Genomic DNA, 24707 nt, shown 5'->3' on the forward strand with positions numbered 1-24707 from the left:
TAAATATATATTCTTATATTTTTGTGCCCCCCCAAAAATGTTTTTCCAATGACAATGCCAAAAATGAGGCGACGCAATGACACAATTTTATCACGTGATTCTTTTAAGAAAATAATTCAGAAATTTTCACCCATTCCCTTCACCCCCAGGGGTATGTCACAGGGGTACGTGAATAAAACAACAACAAAACAACAAAAAGTTGAAGTTGAAGAATCTCCAAGTTACCAGTGGGCCTGAACGCCTCACGGGATGAGGGCAGGAAGCAGGCAGGACACCGCGTCATGTTCATTGCTTTGTTTGCATCATATGAAGAATTAAAGTTTGAATTATTATTTTTGTGCACTATTTTGTTTTAATCCTGAAGATTATATTGATCGGTGGTCCAATTAATCCCCGCATGACTGCAGTGAAAACCTAAGTTTAAGAAGGGAGCAGTGGTTCTTTTATAACTGGGACATCATGGACAGATTCCAATCATTTAATGGAAGCTTAATACTCAACAAGCAGGATCAAAACTAGCAAATTGCTATCAGTGTTGGGCTAGCTTGTATTAAGAATGATGCATTCATGTGCATCACACAATTAATCGAAATCATCGTTAACACACCCACAAGTGCACGCGCAGCCCAAATCACGTGATATTTACAAACCCAACCACTCGTTACCAGCTGAATCAATGTGAAACCAATAGTCTGGACAGTTTCTACTTTATAATGATTTCATGAAACTTTCCACTTAAATTTGCTATGAAGTGAACATGAAGACTTAACCATCATGAGTGAACAAAAAAGTGAAGCTCAAATTCAGTCAATCCACAGGAAAGGCTGCCAACGTCAAAGTGGGACAAAGCGAGGTAGGATGATTACTTGTATCTATTTATCAGTGCTTTAATTAGCATAAAATGTTTCAGGCTTCAGGTCAAATATATGTCTGAAGGGGCTACGTGACAATAAGTTTGGGAACCACAGCTATATCTTTTTATTTCAATAATATCCACTAGATGGCATCATACGACATACTCTGTGCAGCATTTTTTTCAAAGGTTATACTTTTGATACATTATGAAGTCTTGCTTTGTAGTTCTCCCTTTCTGATGTGAATTATTCGACTATTTATAAAGAACACAGCAGCCAATGAGAAAGCAGCAAGATGAGATGTGATACAGTGGTCTAAGTAGGCAGTGGGCATGTGTTCATATGAAATGATGGAGTGCTGCTTGGTTGACCGTGTCACGTTTGATGAATATTTCATGGTATACAAATGTCCACCTTGATGTCTTTTGGTTGAAATCAGATAACAGAGTGTCACTGTGTCTTATTATCTTATCTCTGCAGCCTCACACACTTCAACACCACTCACCTTTACAACTTGAAAACTAACTATGCTCATGTAATTATGTCTTCCTCTATCATTACTTTATTGACAAGTTATGTGACAATACAGCAAACACTAATCATTATTATTATAGCATACCAATAAGCTATAATCATAATAATGAAATACATTTAATGCAACATAATTTAGTACAATGTGTAATAATAATTTTACAAATAAGATTTTTTTCCCAAATATATAAATTTATACAATACAATACAATACAATACAATACAATACAATACAATACAATACAATACAATACAATACTATAGTATACTATACTATACTATATTATACAATACTATACTACATAAAATTAATTAATTAATTCATTCATTTTCTTCCGCTTATCCTCATGAGGGTTGTGAGGGGTGCTGGAGCCTATCCCAGCTGTCTTTGGGCGAGAGGCGGGGTACATTCTGGACTAGTCGCCAGCCAATCACAGGTTTTTATAATATTATATTATATGTTATTTATTATATAATTATAATTTTTTTTGGAGGGGGGTACTCAGAGATGCAATATGGCTCTGGCTTGTCAAATCCTGATTTATCGTTAGAATTGTTTTTTTTTTTAAAGAGATTAAAATTAAATTTTAAGACATGCCTTAAAATTCATTTTTTATTCTACTGTAGTGAATTAAACATTCATTCATTCATTCATTCATTCATTATCTACCGCTTTTTCTTCACGAGGGTTGCGGGGGTGCTGGAGCCTATCCCAGCTGTCTTCGGGCGAGAGGCAGGGTACACCCTGGACTGGTCGCCAGCCAATCACAGGTTTTTATAATATTATATTATATGTTATTTATTATATATATATATATATTTTGGAGGGGAGTACTCAGAGATGCAATATGGCTCTGGCTTGTCAAATCCTGATATATTGTTTTGTTTTTTTTTAAAAAGATTCATTCATTCATTTTCTACCGCTTTTTCCTCACGAGGGTCGCGGGGGGTGCTGGAGCCTATCCCAGCTGTCTTTGGGCGAGAGGCGGGGTACACCCTGGACTGGTCGCCAGCCAATCACAGGGCACATATAGACAAACAACCATTCACACTCACATTCATACCTATGGACAATTTGGAGTCACCAATTAACCTAGCATGTTTTTGGAATGTGGGAGGAAACCGGAGTACCCGGAGAAAACCCACGCGTGCACGGGGAGAACATGCAAACTCCACACAGAGATGGCCGAGGGTGGGAATTGAACCCTGCTCTCCTAGCTGCTAACCACTAGACCGCCGTGCCGCCTTTAAAGAGATTAAAATTGTAATTTAAAATACAATGACATGCCTTAAAATTCATTTTTTATTCTACTGTAATGAATTAAACATATTCATTCCTATTCCACGTTTCAAAAGGTACAAAGTCCTCCACTTCAACACTTTAGAACAAAACAAACATGATGTAACAGAGTAGTGGTAAGTAAGACACAATATAAGAAGAAAAGAAATATTCAAACACAGAATCCAAATTTCCATGCAGTTGTCAGCCATGTAAACATGATGTCTGTAGCACTACATCACGGTACAGTCTTCAAAAGAAACCATAAATAGGATACAGTGATGCTAAAATGGGTTTAAGCAGCTATAGTAAACATGTTTACTATACATATCGTCACATGTGTGCAGCCGTCTTGTGACATATTCATGCATGATGCTCTCTGCCATAATGAACTCTCCTGACTGTTAATCTGTGCGGCCCTCAAAGCTGCAGACAGACACTGTATGGAGGAGAAAAGACCATTTGTTCAACGGCTGCATGCAAACAGTCAGGCCCATTGATGACACGCTGCAGCTGATCACTCAAAGTGATGGCTGCCACAGCCCCAGTAGCAGCCTTTATTTACTGTATCTATATACGTATGTTTGTGTGTGTGCACATCAAAGGGTCATGCTCTTCCCTTGAAATAGTCATCACATTGTACAGCTGATTTTAATAAGGAAAAGGGGATGTTTCCTGTAGAGATAACCATTACACTAGTTTTGAACTGAAAGTTAACTGGAGATTTTATGAAGGTAGAATTTTACTGTTGACCTAACAATAGTGTGTTGTGCATCATGAAAATTATTCATAATTATTTGTGATTATAATATCTCCAGTCCAGGGTGTACCCTGCCTCGATCGCCCGAAGACCCCTGCGACCCTTGTGAGGATAAGCGGTAGAAAATGAATGAATGAATGAATATACTAGATAGTCATTCATTTTCTATATTCATTCATTCATCCTATCCCAGCTGTCTTCGGCGAGAGGTGGGGTACACCCTGGACTGGTCGCCAGCCAATCACAGGGCACATATAGACAAACAACCATTCACACACAATTTGGAGTCGCCAATTAACCTAGCATGTTTTTGGAATGTGGGAGGAAACCAGAGTACCCGGAGAAAACCCACGCATGCACGGGTTTTCTACACAGAGATGGCCGAGGGTGGAATTGAACCCTGGTCTCCTATCTGTGAGGTCTGCGTGCTAACCACTAGACCACCGTGCCGCCTATCTAGTATATTGTATAGTTTTTGTGAGTAATATTCTTACTGAGCATGGTATAGCATTCATACATCTATTTTCTCTGCCACTTCCTCATTGGGGTAGGGGAGGCTGGAGCCTATCCTAGTTGATTTCGGGCAAGAGGTGGCTTGCCAGCCAATGGCAGGGCACATATAAACAAACAACCATTCATACTTTAGAGTCGCCAATTCACTTAACATGCATGTTTTTGGGGGAATGTGGGAGGAAACTGGAGTACCTGGAGAAAACCCACGCATGCACAGGCAGAACATGCAAACCACTCGCACACCGTGCGGCCCGCATGGATAGCATATGGTATTTTTTCCTTATTATTATGTACAGTTTTATACACCATTACAGTATTGGCATTTGAACTGTACATACATATACTGTAGGATATCATCACCCCTAACCATCATCACTGTTGTTGATGTGTAGGCTTGCCTAAGGCTGTGATGACTTAAAAGACGAGTTGGGGCTTAATGACAGAAACCGTTCAGGTAAAGACACAACCGCATACAACACCTACGTCTCCTTCCTACAATAAAACTACATCTAAGCGTTAGGGCACCTCTTTGAACAGCCATTGAAATATACGGATGAAGGGCTAACAGGGGCCCTTAGGAAGAGTTCTGTCTCATCTTTGTCTGTGTGTTTGTGTGTGTGTGTGTGTGTTGGTGCCCACAATCTATTGAAGGGGACCCTGTGTTGGCCCTGTCCTTATCATGTGACCTTTGATCTGTTTGGACAGCGTGACCAGCAGATGCTGCGACAGACAGCCAAATGCAAACTATCAAGCACAAGTCTTTGTCATATATCTGTGGAATATCTATCATCTATATAATGATCAATGAGTGGTTAGCATGTTGGCCACACAGTCAGGTTCGAATCTCTGCGTGGAGTTTGTACGTGTGGGTTTTCTCCATGTATTCTGGTTTCCTCCCACATTCCAAAAACATGCAATGTTAGGAGATATGTTTGTCTGTATGTTCGCTCTGATTGGCTGGCGACCAGTCTAGGGTGTACCCCGCCTCTCACCCGAAGTCAGACGGGATAAGCTTATCCCAGTGAGGATATAAGCGCCATAGAAAATGGATGGATGGACGGACTGTGTTTATTCCAACACTAAACTCGCATACAGAGCTTTTACACTCTCACGCTTGGACCAGTAAGACCACCCATCCCTGGCAATGACTCCCACATACACCCACCCTCAGAATTCCTCAAAACCCTGTGTGAAAGTGCGTGAAAGTGTAGAATATTCAATAAATAAAAGTCAAACTAAATAATACACGGTTGGTACTAAATGGGCCTTGTACTTTTCAACACAAACATGTTGCAGAAGATTAAAACAAAACAGGAAACACTTACCTCATCCTACCCTCTACACCTTGTGTTTACATGCATTTAAACACCATCAACTAAAATGGTTTAGTGGCAGATAAAAGGTAATGATTCTTCCCAAATGACACTTGAGCTCCACCGAGCGCTGTCCATGGCAACAAGGCAGCAACAAAAAGCCTCTGCCACTCTCCCTAAACCCGCCCAGTTGCCACGGAGACCCATTTGAGGTGCCCGGTGGTGACCCCCTGACCCGAGGGGAGGCTGGTGAATGTAGCTGAAAGAAGGTGGGGGGGCGACCAGTTCGGGGCATCTGGGGTATCATCTGGCGCCTAACAAAGACCCCTCGCCAGCTGGGGAGGAGGGCAGGAGAGGGAGCTGTAGGACGGGGGCACCAAACAGCGAAAAAGAAGCCTTTTTTTTCTTGTGCTCTTCAGAGAGAGTGGCCATTGACACTGTGCATCTCATTAAGATGTGTGCACCCCCCCTCTTTGGTCCCAACATGGGTCTGGAGCGCAGGGTCCTGGCAGCTGCTTGGACCATTCAAGCTCAAGTGCAGTCCGCTGCAGGATGGGGAGGGAAAAGGGTTGGATAGAGGGGGAAAGGGTGGGGGGTTGGACATATGCCACCACCGCTGGGACTATTTGTGATGGTTACGGTTTAGTTTATCTCAAACATGCTGAGCGTTGAAGTACATCACTGTACAATTCAACAAGTTCATTTTCTACTAGGAAAGACAAGGATACAAATGTGTGACGGTGGCGTTAATATTTCATATTCAGCCATAAAATAATAAATAAGTAAATACACAAAACAAAATTGCCAAAAACATTGTGTTGCCTAGATCAGTTTTTAAAAATGAATTCATAAATGACCGCAGTTTCATATTGAAACTTGACATTGCATCACATTACCGTCACAGTGCATGTAGTTAGCCATGACATATCTGAAAAAAGTTCTCCCATTCCTTGTGGAAGTGGTACGTTTTTGGCTTCTTACTTTGTCCCACTCCATTTGAAACCCTTTTGTAAGTTTACAATAAAGAAATTGGAGCCCAACTACTTAGCTCGGTGTCATTTATGTTTAAAGCGGCGTCTGTCTAGTGTGTCCCTGCAGTGATACCATAGCCTGCGCATTACAGTTGAGCAATGTCTTGTAAACAAAGAATAATAGGAGTATGAAAGTGATATAGGGGTGTTATTTCATGTATGCAGGTCTCTAAAATGATTTGGTCTAACTACAAAATATTGAATCCCATTCACTAATATAACTTTGATAAACTTGGGATGACTGTATATCAATTCCTTAATAAAATAAATAATTAATACGTATCATAAACACTGTGTAATGAATAAATTAATAAATACACAAACTATTATCATTATTACAATTGATAACAGCATACTCAACAACAATAATAATAAATGATGAATTCTTTGTCTCACATTGTTTCACTATTTTTACTTAAGTGATGCAAGGATGATATTACGTCATTGGTCGGCAGATGAAGGCTCAGTCCAGCTGCCGGGTGACAACATGCGTAATCACAGAAAGCAAACAATGGCACCCACACCCCACTCTCGACCACCCAGGACCCCCTCTGGTGCCCCAGCCAAACAAATAATAATAAGTGGGTATACATAAGGCTCTCTATAAGGGTCATGTGTGTGTGTGCGTGTGTGTGTAGACAAGACAGCACAGCAGGGTTGTTGTCAAAACATAAAATTTACCATAGGGTGCAAAAGGTTGGGGGTCTGCTATGAAGGGGAGGGGACAAATAGGTAATTTGAGGGGTGGGGTCTATGCTAATGAGATGTTGCAGGTATCTTAGAATGTAGCATCTATAAAGCAAGTGAGGGAATGAGAACAAAACCAAAAATGTCTGCGGAAATCAGCCTCAACTCTCGTCTTAGCCCCCCCTACCCCTCTGTTCCTGTCATCTGGGCTGATGAATGGGGCTTTGCGTGTGGATTTTAATTACTGCTCCGTGGAGGTGGGAATTGGCCATGCATTAAATTGGAATGAGACGCATTTTTCCCCTCAGCAGGGGAGGAGGGAGCACGGGAAGGGGAAAACTGGTTACTGTATATTAATTGAACCGTCCGCTGGTACAAAGTTGTCGCTGTAAGCTCACACAAGTGTATGTTTATACCAACGCGGCGAAGGCAGAATGATTACAAGGGGTTGTGTAACATGAAAAGATCCATTTTAAGCTGGAAGAACATTATTTCCACCCCAGTGGAAATCATAAAAGTGAGTTACTCAGAGAATTCAAGGCCACGTTCAGGCGTCTACTCTGTTTATTGTTGTACCTTGACAAGAATGTGTCCTCACAAGATGTATAGACACCATCAGCAGCAGCAACAAGATGCAATAAGCATGCCAGACCAGTAGCTGGTGAAGTCACTTTAGTCAGTAATGTGACTCAGCTGGTTCACAGTAATGATGCAGTAAATATACACTTTGCTTAACTAATGCGACCACAGTGCCATGACTGAACTGAACACACCTTCCGTGTTCTTCGAAGTATCCTTCTGGTGTCTTTTATGTTTAATACAGAGAAGTATGATCTTTCCTCACTACATCTCATTCATCACGCCTTCACTCTATTGTGATTTTTCCAAAATTAATTAAAATGATCGCTTCAAACCTATAAATGCAATGCAAAACAATGCACAACGATGAGCCAATTCAAGAAACAATACAAGCAGTTGATGTTTGCTAAATACAAGAATGAAGAGTCTTGAACCAGTCATGATGTGCTACAGTATACTATATCACTATATTGACACTTACTATGGTACCCATTATGTCATTGTATGGTCATATCACCTCCTACTTCGGTACGTGATTAAAAAAAAAACTTAAACTATATTAGGAAAGCAGGAAGTGAACAAATGTAACAGTTACTGACTGTAAAAGTACCAGATGGAGGGGTAGGATTTAATAAGCTTTGCTTCTTCCTACTCCTTTTGGACATGTGGAACTGTGAACTGATTATGGGATGCACTCAATTGTAATCTGATGCATGTTCAAATGAAATAAAACCATTACCATTACCAGTAATGTAGTTAGAATGTTGTATTCTCCTGCCAAAGTTTCAGATAATGAGGAAGTGAGCCCTGAAAGACTCAGAGATGACTCAGAACACTCGTTTTGTGAGGGCACAAACGTTCATTTTAACTGCACAAAACAGCACTAACCTACCACAAAAAAAATTTGATTAATTTGCTTTCATTCCGAGTATGTGTGGGGGGGGGGGGGGGCGGGCTGGGTGACTTTTGCTTGACCTATATAATAAACTGTTATAGCTCAAAAATGAAAGCAGATTATTTGACCAGAGTTGTGAGTGGGTTCCTACATCGGCCACTAGGTGTCAGTAATTGTTTGGCGAAACAAGCACCAGACGTGATCGCCAGAACAGGCATTTATTTCAGGTTTAAATGATCCCAAATCCAAAACTAAATCATGATAATGAGGCCATAACCCACACAAGTGAAAACTCAACTCGGAACCGGCGTCATTTCCTGTCCTCCACACATCTGTCTTCCCACCACTTAGGTTCCCTAGGAAGTACATTTACTGTGCCACACAAAAATCTTATTTACTGTTATTATGAGTAAAACCAGTGTAAAACCGCCATGACAATACATTCATGCAACAAAACCAGCATCGTAAGTACGCAGTGAAAAAACAAGCATCTGTTAATGTGGGAGTCTGTGTTATCGTATTTATGTTTAATATGTCATCCTTTTCCTGATTATATCTACTACTATATTTCATTCATTCATTAATTTCTACCGCTTTTCCTCACGAAGGTCGCGGGGGGTGCTGGAGCCTATCCCAGCTGTCTTCGGGCGCCAGCCAATCACAGGGCACATATAGACAAACAACCATTCACACTCACATTCATACCTATGGACAATTTGGAGTCGCCAATTAACCTAGCATGTTTTTGGAATGTGGGAGGAAACCGGAGTACCCGGAGAAAACCCACGCATACACGGGGAGAACATGCAAACTCCACACAGAGATGGCAGAGGGTGGAATTGAACCCTGGTCTCCTAGCTGTGAGGTCTGCGCGCTAACCACTCGAAGGCGGCACGGCGGTTACTGCTATATTTAGTAATACAAATATAAAGGTACCAATATGGGTGTCATATGTCCATCTAATTTTCTAACCCTAATCTTAAAAACCATATTCAGAAGATTGTTAACAGGTTTTCTACACCATAACTACGAAAATATTCAATTTGTGGTTCACAGAAATTCCCTCATGGTTTAGAACCAAGTAACTGCAATGAATGACAGATTGCTGTAATTAATTTTGGAATCTTTTGTCTATGGCTAATTGATAAAATTTCCAAAGTGTCCTCATTTCTTTATCAGCCCCTGACCAGAAGTGACTCTCCTGATCACACTTCCACCGTGAGTCTCAATGCTAGTGGCCTGAAGGAAAGGAATATCTTGGCCAAAATACATTATCACATGATGTTAGCGGAGGTCGCCCGGGTCAACACATGGTCATCTGTAGTCAGTCAGCTGAGAGGCTGAGCCCGCTCTTCTTTGTTGATAAGAGGCCAGACGAGCAAAGGACAGCACAGGCATGAACTGGCAAACAACATGTGACCTGCCGCAAAGATCTTTACATGTTTGTCCATGTTGGGGCACTTCTGTTCTCCCGGTACTTGGATTAGTCAGGCAATTGACAAAAGAGTTCATTTGGATACAGTGTCAAGGCGGCTCGCTGTTCCCACTTATAACCTTGCATCAATAATATGGTGACAATATTTTAATGACCAAAAAGCTGGACACTCAGTCCAGCAATGGTATACTCCAATGGTACTAAAGATTATTCAGAAATGCCTTGTAATTTCAATACATTGAAAGTACTCAACCTATGTATGGATATAAAATTACAACGAGCATCTCGTTGATTTTTCGTAGTGAAATTAAGAGCTAGGTATCCACTCTTCCATCTGTGACACGAACCGCTAGCGAGGTGTCGTGTTGGGCCGCTAGATAAATATAGTTTTTCATGTTAGCCGCTACAATAACAGTTTAGAAGTAAATGGAACATTGTTGGCGTCAGAATACGTATTTCCCATGACGTCCATTGTAAGCTAGCTCATATTAACTTGTTTTGTCGTGCTAGAATGCACAGAAAAGGGAAAGAAATATGCGTTCATGTTTCACAGAGGAATTGTGAACAATGGACAAAATTCCACAAAAAAGTGCACTTCCCCTTGAGAGCGCCAAAGTAACTTTTTCTTTGGCTTTTTCACAACACTAATTGAGAAAGCCACCCACACGGCAGCTCCGAGGCAGTAAGTCGCATGCAAAGATTATTTGTATGTTGGGCGTTTTTTTTCCCCTTTTCTTGATAAATTATATTGTCAGAATATGTCACGGCCCAATTAAAAAAAAAAAAGAAGAAAAAAACAGCCACAGGCTCCAAATGGTCCCGGGGCTGCAGTTTATGTATCCCGATAAACGAATAATCCTTTTCTGTGATTCTCTCTTAGAGCGTTGGCAACAAGCCATGGTCGGGCAAAGCCTTCTTCCTCCTATGGGCTTCCCTTCTTGGCAGAGTTCCCAGTTCTGTGTGTGCCTGTGGTGGGGGTGGGGGGGGGGGGCAACTCTCTCATAATTGTTGCCATTCAGCACCTCGGCGGAGTGTGTCCGTGTTTACACGAGAGGGGTCATGGAGCAGGCAACAACTCTCCTGCTTTCTTTTTCACCGCTGTCGTCATGCACACACACAGACACGGAGTTGCATTAGCATCAGTAAAGAGGACATTAAAATCATCTCATGGAGAGTATACTTCAAAAATATGCTGTTCTTGCCATGTGAAAATTGTCAATAATACAAAAAACAGACTTTCCAGATGAACAAAATACAAACAAAGCGTATAGAATCAATAAAAAACCAGAATCCTACGAGATCGGTGCCATTTGTGAGATTTGCACGCATTCTTTCAACCTAATACCCAATAATCACAGCATAACAATCTCGTTTGATGGCTTGATTACCTTGAAAGCTACCTTTCTGAAAGCAAGACAGCTCAGTTGTAAGAAGAGCTGTAAATCAAGGAAGGCACTGTCAATGGCAGGTAACCATGGCAACTGTGCAGCAACTACATTTGCTCACAGGTAGAAGAGTCCAAGACTAAAAAGGTAGTTTAAAACCATCAATTAAAACAGATGTTTTTTTTACTCTTATCCATATGGTCGGTTATAATGACAGCTATTTTCTTACTGTGTTATGTTGTTAGTGTCAGACAACTTCAAGAACGCAATTGTTTGTTTTCAAAATGTTATTCTATTATCATTATATTTAAACTTTTTGTCATAATATCACATAAACTATATTATAGTTAATGGGCTGCACTGTGTTAGAGTGGTTAGCGTGCAGGCCTCACAGCTTGGAGACCCGAGCTCAATTCCACCCTCGGCCATCTCTGTGTGGAGTTTGCATGTTCTCCCCGTGCATGTGTGGGTTTTCTCCGGGTACTCCGGTTTCCTCCCACATTCCAAAAACATGCTAGGTTAATTGGCGACTCCAAATTGTCCACAGGTATGAATGTGAGTGTGAATGGTTGTTTGTCCATATGTGCCCTGTGATTGGCTGGCCGCCAGTCCAGGGTGTACCCCGCCTCTTTCCCGAAGACAGCTGGGATAGGCTCCAGCACCCCCTGCAACCCTCGAAAATGAAAGAATGAATATTATAGTTAATATATATACATAATATGCATGGTAACAAACAACATTATCATACTGTATTATATTGAAATATTTTTATTCATTTCACTTCCTCCTATGTGTTTTAATGTGAAAGATTGTAGTTTTACTGCCTCGGTGTGAAATATGGTTAGGCCGTTGACCTTTCTTGAGCAACCATACAATTCTACAATGTAGTTGATGTTTTTCTGATCAAATTTGTTATCTTAAAGCTCTAAAAAGTATTAGTATAAAGTTGATGAGATCTACTCAGCCCAGACTTACTGTTCTGCAACTTTGACCTTTGAAAAAAATGTTGACAATACATGCAAATGTGTTGTCTTTATTGCAGCAAGAAGTGGGAGTGTGAGCTCTGAGGGCAACCTGTACCACAGGTTTGAGCCTTGCAAAGAAGTAATTATGGAGGCAGCAAAGATTCCCCTGGCATGGAGGAATGCGGCTTGTTCTTTGACTCATCCCCTCTCTCTCTGTAATCTGTTATTCTTTTTTTTCTCCCTCTTTCTCTCTAATAGCTACCCTCTGCACTCCCCGCCCCAAGGGCCTGTGGGCCATTTGCTTTATATTTGCATGCTTGGTGTAGGTGTGTGAGCGGTTCAACTGTCTGTTTGAATCTCAAATAGCCCAGAGAGCCACACGTCATTGCTGGGTGGCAATTCTACTTGTGTGAGGAAATGATGAAAGCCCTTCAACTGTGCCCCTGACTACCTTTGGGGCTGTCCAAACACTATTACTATTTGAGCGTGTTGCAGAGGTAATATTCATGATCCTGCTAACTGACTTTTGTGTTCATATTGATGACTCCATACCTCCTCAACTGGCTCCTGCCAGTACGTGTGTGTGTATGTGTGTGCAAAGTGTTGGGTATGTATGTGCATGTGAGTGAAATATGCCTGAAGTGAGAGCTGAGGAGTGCACTTTCATCAGGAATGTGACTTGGACTCACAGACAGAGACACCCAAGATGGCTACCTACAAGTATAGACATATACATGCAGAGGCAGCGACATTCGCTACACCCGCATCAGTCAATGATATCCGATAAAAGAGCTGAACGGCAGAACCAGTGATGTAAATATTATATTTGTCCATCAAACTGTATTAGAAATCTATCTTCTTTGTGATTCGCACCATTTTAAACATTTTCTTAAAAAGATAGATTGGATTTTTTGACATGAAGTTGTATGTGCATCAACACTCCCGACTCTGATCGCCTCCTGGTGAGAGTTTGACAGTCAAAATCATTCATTTATTCAGCAGAGGAAAGAAAAAATATTCAATGCATGTGATTTTCTGCTCGCTAGCGCTATGAGAAAGAAGAAAATAACACAAAAAGCTGTCTTTTTTTTCTGTGGAAGGATGTCAGTGACAAGAACATTCCAGCTCATGCACACCCTCAACCCTTCATCTTGTAAGATTGTCTCCATCAACTGTCAAATAATTGTATTTTAACCCGAATTGTTTACCACAAATATCCCTACTTATTATAGATAGCTTTTGTTTTATATAAATATTTTAAATATATTTTTAAATATTGTTTATTTTTCTATATTGTGTATTTTGTACTGCTTAATTGATTCTGTACTCTTGCTGCTGTGCAATGCAAATTTCCCCACTGAGGGACAAATAAAGGCATATCTTAATCTTAATCTTAATTAATTGTGATTAATCATGAGTTAACTATGGACAACAGGTAATGATACATTTTTAATTGATTGAGAGCTCTTGTTGTTACAGGTTGTTGTCACCTGTCACTGAGTTGCATTGCAAAATGGTACAGAATGTTATCGTTCAGGGTGGTTTTTATTTTGTGTGCTGCATGATTGGCGGTGCACTGAGAACACAGGAAGAGGGAAAATTGGTCCACATCTCCGGTAAATCCTAATGCTTTTTCCATTCAGTGAATTACCATTACTTATAACTGTAGCCTTCTCTTGTATGTAGGTATTCAGCACTAAAAAGGTCCACACATTAGATGTTTCTGGGTCATATACACCAAATGATATGACACATGTTCCTAATAATACCATATTTTAGTCAAACATCTGATAAAAGTGTATATGTGAAATAGATGGCCATATTTGCATTACAACACAGCCATAAATAAACAGATTGTCCAAAATGTTCTGTTACATTGCAAAAGCTTGTTAAAGAAAACAGCAGCATTGAGCTTAGGCCTGCTTGAGTAATTCTCCAAGCAGATTAGGGTGCCTGCTGCATGCTTACAAGGGATTGGGCACACAAGCAAGAACACAGCGCATACAACACATCAAACCAGATTACCTCTCCGTTGTGCCACTGTGCACAAAGCGCACTAACACGGGAAGGTTGTGTGCTGCTTACAAACATGCCAGCATCCGTGCGACACTCTCTCAGATATGCAACACACGCACTACACACGTGCTACATTAACAGTCAGTCTTGTACTATGCGCTGGTTGGATCACACCGCTAACACCTGCAGATACAATGGAAGACAGCATACTGTACATTTGGAGTACGGGGGTGTATTTATGGATATGTGCCATGGATGAAACAAATACTAGAAATTATAAAAGTTTAAATAATGATGGCAGTTGTAGCTGCTACTGCTAATCATTTGTGTTTATTTGCAGATTGCAGTAGTTTAGGTTGATAGTTATGCTAAAAGAACTATAGTTCCCTTGATGCCAAAGTTCCATAACAGGAAGTAGGTGCAAATTAGACTCTACAATAGACATCATATGGATTGATCATATTTTGATCTGACAAATCTTATGTATCTTTGATCAAATGTAGAATATCTATAGTTTCTGCTTGAAGCTGTTGAAAAAAAGTCCCACGTCACAAGCGAGTGACGCTGGGAGTGCAGGGAGAATTGCAAGGTTTATACTGTGCATAAAGCACTATATGCGCGGTTCCAATTCTGCCTTGTGCACTGCCATGTTCTCCAAACAAGAAATCTAATCTCGAATTTTGTGACGCGAGATCTTGTGGATAAAGATACATTTTAAGCACTGGTGATATTTATGTATCCATATTTAGTTTGCATATCATTGCTGGGAGGAAAATATTTATTCATTCATTCATTTTCTACCGCTTTTTCCTCACGAGGGTCGCGGGGGTGCTGGAGCCTATCCCAGCTGTCTTTGGGCGAGAGGCGGGGTGCACCCTGGACTGGTCGCCAGCCAATCACAGGGCACATATCGACAAACAACCATTCACACTCACATTCATACCTATAGACAATTTGGAGTCACCAATTAACCTAGCATGTTTTTGGAATGTGGGAGGAAACCGGAGTACCCGGAGAAAACCCACGCATGCACGGGGAGAACATGCAAACTCCACACAGAGATGCCCGAGGGTGGAATTGAACCCAGGTCTCCTAGCTGTGAGGTCTGACCACTAGACCGCCGTGCCGCCCGGAAAATATTTAATTTCTATGAAAAACAGAAAGTGTAAATTGATTTTCTGCAGGCTTTTTTCATATAACCCTGGAGAAAATAATGTTTAAAAGAAAAGTAAAGTAAAACATTTAAAAAATAGTCTCCAAAAATACTTGTAAATATTTGTACGTTTTGTAGTTGTTTCCTGTAACTTCCAAAATATGGTAGCCAAGTAGGTGTCTGGAAAGCACATAGGCAGTACTTCAGTTTGATTGAACAGAGATCCAGCACGAAAACATGATTGCTATGAAATATGTCAGGCTATATATATTGGCAGCACACTGTTTATACAAGACATATCCATATAGAAATGGAGCCAGTGAAGGCTACACAGAGCAGGGCCTGACCCAGTGTGAGGAGCTGGGTGTCCCACAGGGCCATGGAGGATCTCAGTAGCTGAGAGGAGTTAGGTGATCTATATTCATTGGTCTGCTATGGAGAGGCCTGCTGTCAGGGCTTCCCCACCCCCAATGGTAGACCAGTGGCCAGGGACCAGTGTGTGTATATATATATATATGTGTGTGTATGTGTGTGTATGTACACTTGCCTCTCATGGCACTAATGCAGCCTGACAAAGATGAATGGGGCTGGACCACCCGCCTTCAGCAAGCACAAGTCCAGAGAGCATCAGCGCAAAGGGAGTATTCTGCATAAAAATGGCAAACAAGGAAAGGTGAGGAGGATGGTGAAATGCATTACATTACACAGAAAGGGGATGTAGTGGAGGATGGTGGGGAGCTGGACGTGTTGGCCTTGCTTGGACTGCAGCGGAGAGGGGGGTGGGAGAGACAGAGCGCTGAGGATGGAGAAGATGATTAGATGGAGAGGAGGGTAAAGATGCTGGAAGAAGACCAAATAGAGATAGAAGAGAAGGAAGAGGGAGGAGAAACAGAAGGTTTCATGAGAGAGGCCATTTTTCCTCATCATAGTGTATAATATGGAGTCATATACTTTACTTCAGCCAATAGTGCATTTCGAAATATAATAATGCATCAGTGCATGTCACAGCAAGTTCCACATACCATGTAAATGTCATTCTATCTCATAAGAGGCAGTAGAAGCAATGTATTTATTGGATAATCCTGAAAAAAATAAATAACCGACAAATGGCAAAACAGCTATTTTCTATACCGTTTATCCTCACTAGGGTTGCTGGGGTGTGCTGGAGCCTATGCTAGCTGTCTTCGGGTGAGAGGCGGGGTACACCAGCCAATCACAGGGCACATATCGACAAACAACCATTCACACGCACATTCATACCTATGGACAATTTGGAGTCACCAATTAACCTAGCATGTTTTTGGAATGTGGGAGGAAACCGGAGTACCCGGAGAAAACCCACGCATGCACGGGGAGAACATGCAAACTCCACACAAAGCTGCCCGAGCAAAATCGAACCCAGGTCTTCCCGTTCTCCTGACTGTGTGACCAACATGCTAACCACTCATCCACCATGCGACCATGGCTTTAATCATTTGCAAGCTAGCGAGGTAACTAGTTAGCCTCCAATGTATTCACTGTAGTCTAAACTTAAGAAATTGTTTAAAATTGAGTGAGGAAGAAGGACAAAGGAGCCAAAAATTACCACTTCCACATGGCATGGGAGGAGAACTTATTTTCACTCAATCATGTCGGACATGCCACAGCTGACATGTCATGTCTCAATAATGGAACAATTACCGACACCTAGTGGCCAGATACATATATACTATATATCTCATTCATTCATTTTCTATCGCTTTTTCTATCGCCTATCCCAGCTGTCTTCGGGCGAGAGGCGGGGTACACTCTGAACTGGTGGCCAGCCAATCACAGGGCACATATAGACAAACAACCATTCACACTCACATTCATACCTATGGAGAATTTGGAGTCGCCAATTAACCTAGCATGTTTTTGGAATGTGGGAGGAAACCGGAGTACCCGGAGAAAACCCACGCATGCACGGGGAGAACATACAAACTCCACACAGAGATGGCTGAGGGTGGAATTGAACCCTGGTCTCCTAGCTGTGAGGTCTGTGCGCTAACCGCTCGAACGCCGTGCCTATATATATATCTGTATTCCAATATTTTTTCAGTTATTAATGCGTCAATCATCAACCAAGAAACAGTGATCATTTGTTGATTAATTTTCAAAAAACTTGGTAGCATGCTGACACTATGTAGTACTTTTAGTGCAGGGGAAACTTTTGTTGTGTGCGTCGGACTATGGATGATGTGTGACGCGCATGCCATCAGCAACCACCGCTGACGCTGTGGTGGGTGCACGTCAGTCTTGGCGTGCACAAAATACCTGTTATTGTCTGTCTTGAAAAAAAAAGAAGTACATTTTGGTGACATAATAATGCAACATTATGATAAGATCTCAAATTATCTTTTGACTGTTGCACCCTGCTTGTCATCCTTGTAGTGCGATGCAGTCAACCTTGAGCCACAATGACAACAGTGTGTGATTAAATGTGTCCGAGGCCGTGTACAAGATGCTTGGCTGCCGTGCTCCGTGTTAAATGGAAGAGAACCAAGGTGGGATGATAATAATAATGACCCTGGTAAATGTCCAGCCTATTTGTGCAGCAAATGAATGCATGTACGGTGTCACCATGGAGTACTTGGAGGATTAATGGCCATGAATGATGAGTGGGATATAATTCCTTCAGCTTCTTAATAAATCATTTACCTTCACTTCCTAGGATCTGGGCTGTATTAGATGGGGTGGGAGCGGTGGGGTTCGTAACATGATGGGAGGAGGACGTGGTGGTGCTGGAGGTTGCTGCGGCAACACTAATGACACCCAAGCTCTATTTCGGTGTGCTTCGAGATGTAATTGCTGCAGGTGCACAGTTTATTGGTGCCATGCATCTTACATTTAAGCCGGCGCTCATTTGGACACATTTGTTTCTGTCCACGCAGGTTTTTCATGATAGATGTACAGCCACAGGTGTAAACGTCAACTCAAACACTGTACAGTAACCCTTTCTATGTCACAGTTAACTGGTTCCAGACCCGACCATGACAAGTGAATTCCTCATTAATAAATGGAATATTTTCATACTGTTTTTAATATTATTAGAGCCCATCGTCAACTTTATGTGATGAACTGTGATCTTTATGCTATTTGGCTGTTGTGTGCAACAACATAGCACACAAAGAATAATCATTAAAACAATACAACTAATTATAAACATTCATTCATTTTCTACCGCTTATTCTCACGAGGGTCGCGGGGGTGCTGGAGCCTATCCCAGGTATCTTCGAACAAGAGGCGGGGTACACCCTGGACTGGTCGCCAGCCAATCACAGGGCACATATAGACAAACAACCATTCACACTCACATTCATACCTATGGACAATTTGGAGTCACCAATTAGCCTAGCATGTTTTTGGAATGTGGGAGGAAACCGGAGTACCCGGAGAAAACCCATGCATGCACGGGGAGAACATGCAAACTTCACACAGAGATGGCCAAGGCTGTAGTCAAACTCGGGTCTCCTAGCTGTGTGGCCTGCGTGCAATCCACTCTACCGCCATACAGCGTAATTATAAACATTCATTCATTCATTCATTTTCTACCGCTTTTTCCTCACAAGGGTCGCGGGGGTGCTGGAGCCTATCCCAGCTGTCTTCGGGCGAGAGGCAGGGTACACCCTGGACTGGTGGCCAGCCAATCACAGGGCACATATAGACAAACAACCATTCACACTCACATTCATACCTATGGACAATTTGGAGTCGCCAATTAACCTAGCATGTTTTTGGAATGTGGGAGGAAACTGGAGTACCCGGAGAAAACCCACGCATGCACGGGGAGAACATGGCCGAGGGTGGAATTGAACCCTGGTCTCCTAGCTGTGAGGTCTGTGCGCTAACCACTAGACCACCGTGCTGCCCTAATTATAAACATATTAATTATAAATAATTGAATGAAACCACGGTACATAATGGAGAGAAATCAATAAATGAAATGAACTCCATACAAGCCTTATTACTGAGCTAAAATTGACACATGAACTTAAACAGCAAGCGATTATCAACCCAAAACAAATATGCACACTTGCTTTCAGCAGTACAGAGCTGAAAAATACACATTTGTCAGTGCCGCTTTGGAGAAAGTCAGTTGTACCGGCTGGTTGCATGAGGCGTTCAGGCATATTACGTAGCACTGCTCATATACAGTAGTCATGCCGCATACCCCACTTTTGGGCTTTAGAGCTAATTACTGGACACCCCGGTAATGCATTGTAGCTTTTCCTTTGCCAAGCGGTGTTCTCAAGATGTTAAAAGTCAAATGTCAAGGGTTGAAAAGCAGTACATTTGTACCACAAAAGCCATATTACCTTATGTACTGCCTTCTCTTATTGTACTGTACATACAGGCACAGAAGACACTTGTCTGCTGAATAAACAGTAAGGGTTGTGCGAGCATGAGATACGGCATGGCGACGATTAACCCATATCCATCCCACTGAGGATACTCAGTAAGGGGGGAGGCTTATACCCGTAGGCTCATTACTGATTACCACATTACTGCTGAGTATGCTAAAACACATACTGTAGGCTCTAGGTGAGCTGGCTCCGTGGGATGTGGATGGGAGTGCAAAAGAAGGTACAGGGCGGCGTGGGGACCACTGAAGAAGAGATGTGGGTCAACAACAGGTACGACCTACAGAAAAAGTCGTCAACGTGACTGTGAAAAGGTTCAAATACCATATCCAGTCACAGTTAGAAATGTGCGGAAGCACTTTTCACATCCATTTCTGCGTGTTTGTGCACACGGTGTGCTTGTTCACGTGTCCCCTCGAGGTACTTGATAGTTTTACAGCCAGTCCACTTATTGCCTCCATGTTACATTACAGTCCGCATGTAATGAAGTTGACTTTTATTGGCTTAGCAGTCAAAGTAAAGGCCATATGTCCCATCATCAGGAACCTGCTTTACTTAGTACATGTACTGCCAATACTGCCAGCCTAGTCAGCTCAATACCATCGACATGCATAGATGCTATCATAAGAACATCTTATGGCAGGGTGACGATACCTCTCATTGGAATAGATTTACTTTATTTGGTTTTACTGATTCAGTATTCGCAATGATGATGACCTTTCACACTTTTTACTGCACTTTTAGCAGCGACTTTCGCTTGCAGTTAAAATTGATAATTTTTTTCCATTATTATGATTATGACATTACCAAAACTGTGAATTCAGTTCAGTTATACTTTATCGAGATGGTTTAAATTGCATTTATTGATTACATTTTTCCCCATAATTATTTTTAGGGATGTGATTTACCAATATTTTTAAAATGCTGTATACAACACAGGAGACCCCGGTTGGATTCCCCCCTCGGCCATCTCTGTGTGGAGTTTGCATGTTCTCCCCGTGCATGCGTGGGTTTTCTCCGGGTACTCCGGTTTCCTCCCACATTCCAAAAACATGCTAGGTTAATTGGCGACTCCAAATTGTCCATAGGTATGAATGTGAGTGTGAATGGTTGTTTTTGTCTATATGTGCCCTGTGATTGGCTGGCGACCAGTCCAGGGTGTACCCCGCCTCTCACCTGAAGATGGCTGGGATAGGCTCCAGCACGCCTCTGACCCTAGTTAGGATAAGTAGTAGAAAATGAATGAATGACTGTATACAACACATATACGTATGAGTTCATTCCATCACAGGAGATATGTCATGTTACAACATATCAATATCGGCTGATATTGGTATCGGTCATATCGGTTTTCGTCAAAAAAGCCAGTATCGGACATACTTTCAAAGCTGTGAATTCTGTTTTATTTACTTGATTCAAATACTATGTTTATTTTCTTACACATACCTAAAAGTTCTAGAATTCAGCATGCCTGAAAAGAAGTAGGAAGAAGCAGAGCTTATTCCGTCTCTTCCAATCGTCAATCGTCGTGGGCTATTCTTGTTGACAGTGTATTATGTTGTCAGTGTATTAGTGCTACAGCAGTAGCTCCACTGAAACGGCCAATCAATGATTATTAACATCCTCGCTATGTAATGCTAATTACACACATCTCATAGTCAATGTATCACACTGGGAAGGTGGGGGGGGGCAAAAATGTTTGCTCTAATCGATTGCACACTTCATTTGTGTGCACATCTGGGAAGAATGGATACGCAACAGAAACAGGTCCCCATGTATGTACGGAAACACCCAATACCCCCCACACACAAATTAGCCTCCACCCTCCCTGCCATGCTCTCTCTCTCACACACACACACACACACACACACTATAGCTGCCAGGCAGGGCGGAATTACCAAAGATGTGCTTCAACTTGCCCATCCACATTCCCCTGAAACCATGGCAACGTAGCGAGAGCATATGTGATGCGTTCTCCTGCCTTTGAAGGCTCTTCAGTGCCCATCAGAGAGGCGTACGGGCCGACTGAGGGCAGCGGCGGTGAAGCCACTCCACATCCTTCACGAGCTGAATAGGGTCAAGCCTGCATGGCAACAATCTCCTCTTCTTTTGTGGTGCTCGGGCACTGTTAAAAAGAAACCAGGGGAGCATAAAACTCATTCACTGCCTCACCCACTCTCTTGCACACAAGCACATCCTTGCTCTGCCCCTTCTTGCACAGCTGCAGAATGTTAAGGTCTTATGGGAATGAAAGGGTAAGTGCAAAGCAACCTTAAACTGACCCTGGCTTGAATTAAAGCATGCACACACACACACACACACACACACACACACTATCAACGCTGTCTTTTCAAATGGGGAGCCTTAGTTGATATGTGGGAAGAAATGAACGTGAAACAGACACTGACAGCAATACACACACAAATGCACTAATAGACACCTTAAAAACTACAATAATGTAGTAAAAGGAATTAGTTCAATACTGAAATAGCCATACAGTGATCCCTCGTAAAGTATAATGATCAATCTTCTGGACACAAGAAATTATTAAGTGACTCCCCACTGACGTGCATAGTACTGGTGCCGTTCAGCTGTAGCGTTTTTGTATCCTTGTTAAAGCAAATTTTCAAAATGGCTCAAAAAATGTTTCCGTATGGACAGGGCATATATTGTCTTAAATATTTATCAGCTTTTTGTCTTTTTTTGCTTTTTTGTTTACTTTTGACACCCAACCTTGGAGGTTGGACGCTGTGATCTCCAAGTTATATTTCTAACTTGAATGTAGCCTGGAATGCAGCATACCATATATGGTATGTTGATTTTAAGACAACAAAAAGGTTAGATTACACATCTCTCTCTCTTTCACTAGCTGGCTGTCTCCTTAATTATTCATACAGAATATCTAACATCCTCTCTCTGTTTCTCGCTTGCTGTCACTGACAGCCAATGGTCAGAAGCCTTGGGGGAGGGCATGGAGAAACGAGGAACCAGGAGAAGCCTCCTAGAAACTTACTGGAAGCACCTGCTACTCACTCACTCAGCATTATCTGCTGGAAGCTATCTGATTACACAAACTGTAACACTTACACGTGCATGTACATTCATCGCCCCCCCCCCCCCCCCCCCCCAAAAGCATCAAGGCACGCTGAAGGAAGCTTTGAGTGAACAATGCTGGCACAACTGCTGTGTAAGCATTAGCATAGTAATGGTGTCTTCAACACAGGGTCAGGAGTAGCTCTTGTGTTATTAGAAGCACACCAGGTGCATTAAATCTAAAAATGGCCCCATTCAAGTCCTGTTAGTCTCACAGCAACATGTTTTTATGCGGACCCACTGATATTTATGCACCACTTTAGTCTTGGAGGATTGTATCTATATACATTCAGGCTTTGAACACACAAACAGATTTTTGGAAAAAGACATTTTTCTATGATATTTATAGCGTATATCAGATTACATAATGCATTATTTATGCATGTCTTTAGTGAACCGGTGGTTTGATTTTGTGTAGCAAATGCTTGGTGCATGTTTGGAATACGTGCGCATATGGAAGATATCAGTTCTAGAACCGCATAAAAATGACAACACCATATGTGATTTCTACCAGTCAAATCTGATGATATTATTAAATTAATTAGGGCTGTTAAAAATAACATGTTAACAGCGGTACCTAATTTATTTCATTAATTAAGTTACATTTTTATAGTGTCAGTTTTTGTTCTTTCTGTTAAGAAAGGCAGACGGGAGCACAGTAGAGCATCCGCATGCAGTCACAACAAAGTCTGATGCTCTTTTGTAATTTCATTCGGTCCAGAACGCATCAACAGTAGTTCAATTCCAACACAAACTCATACACTCGTCAGGTATGACACTTCCGCATTCTCATAAACATAGTTAAAATGTTGTTTTCTCATGTTAAACAATGCCAATTAGGTTTGTTTATTTAGGTTTAATTAGGTTTGATAATTAGGTTTGTGCATTTGGAAGTGAGCCCTGAAAGAAGCTTTGGGATGGCTCTGAACGCTTTTTTATTCCTAAAACAGAGCTTTGTGACGTTAATGAGATCCAGACTTTCTTATATGGGCATGCCCAGATATACTGTAGGCCTGCCCTTCCCCCAGCTTTGCTTCACTCTGTTGACGGTGGTAGCAATGGCTCACAGGAAATGTTTATTGCGGTCTAACGAGCATCACTAGGCCAATATGAAGTTGGACTATTCGCCAAACAAAGTTAGTCGAGAGCAAGCTGTAAGTAACAATTTATGTGTTTTTTGTATCTAAGTAATTTTTAAAAAGTGGTTGTCTTTGTAGTATTAATGCTATGTGAGCTATGTCTTACTTGCATGCATGCAAATTACAAGCTCACCGATGTCTGTTGTTGAAATGTCCTTCAAATAGTCCTTCCGGGGGTGAGGCTACCAACGACCACTTTCCCACAAGGCGCTCTGGTTGCTTCAAGACAAAAAAAAAATGGGTGTTGGCCGCTGTGACATATCTTTGAACACAGAGAAACTACACTTCACTTCAAGATATTAGGACATGTCAAGACTGCTTGAGGAACTCTCAGGTTTGTAAGAGATGAACAGTTGTCTTCCGAATATTCAACACTGAAACGGAGTCCGAATGAAGCATTAAGGCCACCAAACAAGAGTTGAATTTATGGTGTCATTTTGAAAGAACACATTTGCATACCTTTGCTGCTGTGTTTAACACCCCTCTCACTTAATAAGTGGCATTATTAAATGAGCTATTACAGCAACGGTAATTTAATTGCAGTCGTTGCACACATAGATGCGCAGCAGTGGGATTGCATACAAAGTCTGATTAACAATTAAAGTGAGGCTGTGAATGATAAATTAGGGGGAACCTTTTAATTCACTCCGCACTGGGGGAAATTAAAAGCCACACACACAGAGTAAACATGGAGATG

At 41.7% G+C, this 24707-nt stretch overlaps 1 protein-coding gene across 1 annotated transcript in view; it reads right to left on the minus strand.

Annotated features, from left to right (window-relative positions):
• serpind1 (serpin peptidase inhibitor, clade D (heparin cofactor), member 1) overlaps positions 1-22478 on the minus strand; it is a 41987-nt gene extending 19509 nt beyond the window's left edge. Inside the window, exon 1 of the mRNA XM_078789648.1 lies at positions 22473-22478. The gene's annotated coding sequence lies outside the window, so the exon portion shown is untranslated. The remainder of the gene's footprint in view (positions 1-22472) is intronic.
• Between the last annotated feature and the right edge of the window lie 2229 nt (positions 22479-24707).

This window comes from Doryrhamphus excisus, linkage group LG3 (genome assembly GCF_037039965.1).
Source record: "Doryrhamphus excisus strain RoL-2023G ecotype Guam linkage group LG3, RoL_Dexc_Guam_v1.1, whole genome shotgun sequence".
Lineage (NCBI taxonomy): Eukaryota > Metazoa > Chordata > Actinopteri > Syngnathiformes > Syngnathidae > Doryrhamphus > Doryrhamphus excisus.